The following is a 3,161-nucleotide window of genomic DNA, read 5'->3' on the forward strand; positions in this document are numbered from 1 at the left end:
ACACACACACACACACACACACACACACACACACACACACACACACACACACACACACACACACACACACACACACACACACACACACACACACACACACACACACACACACACACACACACACACACACACACACACACACACACACACACACACACACACACACACACACACACACACACACACACACACACACACACACACACACACACACACACACACACACACACACACACACACACACACACACACACACACACACACACACACACACACACACACACACACACACACACACACACACACACACACACACACACACACACACACACACACACACACACACACACACACACACACACACACACACACACACACACACACACACACACACACACACACACACACACACACACACACACACATGGATGGTCACTCGGAGCGAAGTGCCACAGCCGAAGTAATGAGCTGGCAAGCGTCCTGATCTTAGCGTCCACCGCCGAGAAGGAAGGGATGAAAGTGTCGCTGAGCACGAGAACCATTCCCTCGTAAAACGGTGCGCCTAGCAGTGCCTTCTCGCTGGGCCGATTCTCCCTGGCGCAGCCATGGGAGGCAGCGCCCTGCCGGTCTGCGGCCCCCGTTCACGCCGTTCCTGGGGTCAGCGGCGGCGCGCGGGCCCGATCTGCAGCTGCCCGCGTCGAGGCCCTCGACAGCCGCCTGCTCCAAGACAACCAGCTCTATCGGCGTAGACGACGACGGAGGCGAAGACCGGAGCTTTGGTTACAGGTAGGAGGAGTTGTGCATTTTCTACGCGAGAACCTTTTGATTCAATTTCACAACTCCCGCGGGATGTATCAATCGATCAAGACTTAAATCGGGGTATTGTTAAGTCCTTGGAGCGCATGAGCTTTTTATACTACTCTGCTTTTATTGCGAATAAAACTATTTTCGCATGTCAGCACAGAGTAAGTGCGAATTAAAGACCCGTTGCCGGCGATGATGACAACAGTGTACGCCAACAGTGCGCTGAAGCGTTTTAGAGAGTTTTAGCACAATGCTTTCGCATACCACGACGGTCGCGCAAACAGCACAAATTGGGATCAGAACTAGATGAAGGCTGGAGCAGTTTTGACCTTGGGAATGAGTTCTAACTCCTAACAAAGGACGGCCCTAAACAACTGTGCTTGTCAGAAACCTGTGTTTGTGCGTCTTTCGTTGTGCTGTATTAAAAGCAACGCACTGCACTAGCTCATTACCTTGCAGAAAACCAGCGGATCTGCGAGTGCTGTAACGCTAAATACATGCGCGAGTGCTATTGGAGATATAGGCTCTCGTGGGCAGCACGGCCAGCGTTAGAACTAAAAGTCAGGTGGTAAAATAAGGAAAGGATAAGCACAAGGAATAGGTGAATCAGGACACACGTGGATTAGTGTCGGCACGTCACCGTCTTTAATGGCTGCACCGCGAGGGAGAACCGACCATATGATGTCCTCTCGCCTTCATTCTGCCTGTCTTTCTCCGCTTGCTTGGTTAACGACAAGCTCCATTAGGTGCTTTACTCGAACATGCATACAAGGTGCTCGCGTCTACCACTACCCGAGCGCTCCTATAGTACAGCGGGGGTGTGCGTTTTAGAGTTGAACTGCTAAACTCCTGATTGAAGCGTATTCAACTCCGCACTATTTTGATGCTTGATTGAAAACCGCATCTTGCGTGACATAACGCACGATTTATGTCAGTGGTTCAGTCTACTGTATTAGTGAGGAACGGTTATTAGCGAGCTTTAGAATGGGGTGATCCTATCGACTAAGACTAGGGGAATAGCGGAGCATGAGTGCGGACGTGCAGAATGTACAGTGGAAGGGAGAAGGGTGTGGCTAGGTGCGGTTATAGCGTCGCCATAACCACTCCGATCCTGTTCCATAACGGCCTATTTACGAGTGCCGCGTTTCATGGAGTGTCATTCATCCGTCGCTTGCTCCTGTTCTTCCGCCAACCGCCAGGCGGCGGCTACACGAGCGCCACGTGACCCAGGAAGAAGGCGGTGGCGCATGCGTCGTGGTTGTGGCCCCCGGACCAGTGGCCGCTGCTGCAGCTGCCGCCTCCAAGCGACAGGTTTGCATTCAATTCAAGCTCCGCCAAAGTTGCTGAGTCGTATCACTTATCTCGTATCGAATCGCATCAGTAATTGTGCTTCTTTTACCTTACCGATACCCATGACCACAAAGCCGCAAGCTACAGCGTTATCAGAAAGAGCACCCGACTTTGATATAAAGCCCCTTAGGGGTAACGTGTCTAGTTTCGGGAGCAAAGGGTCCCGAAGGGTTTGTTTCCCATCGCTGACTTCCACCTCAAAGGAGCTGCCCAAGTTGGCAGCTCTTACCAAATTGGCCATATCACGTGGTGTCCTGACGTCACACAATCCGCCGACCAATCAGTGGTCGGCCATGTAATCTGCTAAGGGCATGTACATGATATTTAGCTCACAACGCCGACGCCAAATGTTCAGTATTAAATGATGTGCATTAAACTCACTCTGGCCTTTGATTTTTTACTTTGACACAAATAATCGCGCGTCTGGCCGTGCACGCGGCGTTGCAGAACCGCCGCCTCCGGCCCCCGACTCCGGTGGAGGGAGACGGCTTCCCGAGCATCAAGAATGAGCAGCGCTCGAGGGCCGCAGCGCAGGGCTTGGCGCCCACCGTGGCCTCCCCGGTCAGCACGTACGCCACCTCGGGCCTCAGCTACTCGTCCTCATCCTTGGACACAGCCACCACCGCCCGCACTCGAGGAACCAGGCGCAGCGTCACGGAGGAAGACGAGGCCAGTCACGGCGACCGGAGCGGTGGCAGCAGCCGCACCGCAGACGAACCGGGCTCCGGAGGACGTTATTACCAGGTGCCTATGAGGCCTACAACCCTCGCTCAGTTTATAGCTGATTCCTCTGTAATAATATTGTTGCTCGCAGTATTGCTTTCGCAATAATAATATTGCTGCGAAAGCAATACTGCTCGCAGTTTGAGCCTTCAGCGTGGCACGGCGGTGACCACCATTGACCTTTGACCTTTAGACGACCCCCGTAGACGACCCCAAGCTGGCAGGAGCTAACTTGGGTCTCGTTTCACAAGGGACGGTTATGTCAGAATCAGCCTGCTAGGACC

At 53.2% G+C, this 3,161-nt stretch overlaps 1 long non-coding RNA gene across 1 annotated transcript; it reads left to right on the plus strand.

Moving 5' to 3' along the window:
- Nucleotides 1–750: 750 nt before the first annotated feature.
- Nucleotides 751–2,690, plus strand: LOC146180568 (uncharacterized). The gene is made up of 3 exons (XR_014700386.1): nucleotides 751–786; nucleotides 2,004–2,115; nucleotides 2,602–2,690. It is a non-coding gene; the product is annotated as an uncharacterized LOC146180568 (long non-coding RNA).
- The last annotated feature ends 471 nt before the right edge of the window (nucleotides 2,691–3,161 follow it).

The sequence above is a fragment of the Amblyomma maculatum genome, chromosome 8, assembly GCF_055883805.1.
Source record: "Amblyomma maculatum isolate TAMU_Amacu chromosome 8, ASM5588380v1, whole genome shotgun sequence".
Lineage (NCBI taxonomy): Eukaryota > Metazoa > Arthropoda > Arachnida > Ixodida > Ixodidae > Amblyomma > Amblyomma maculatum.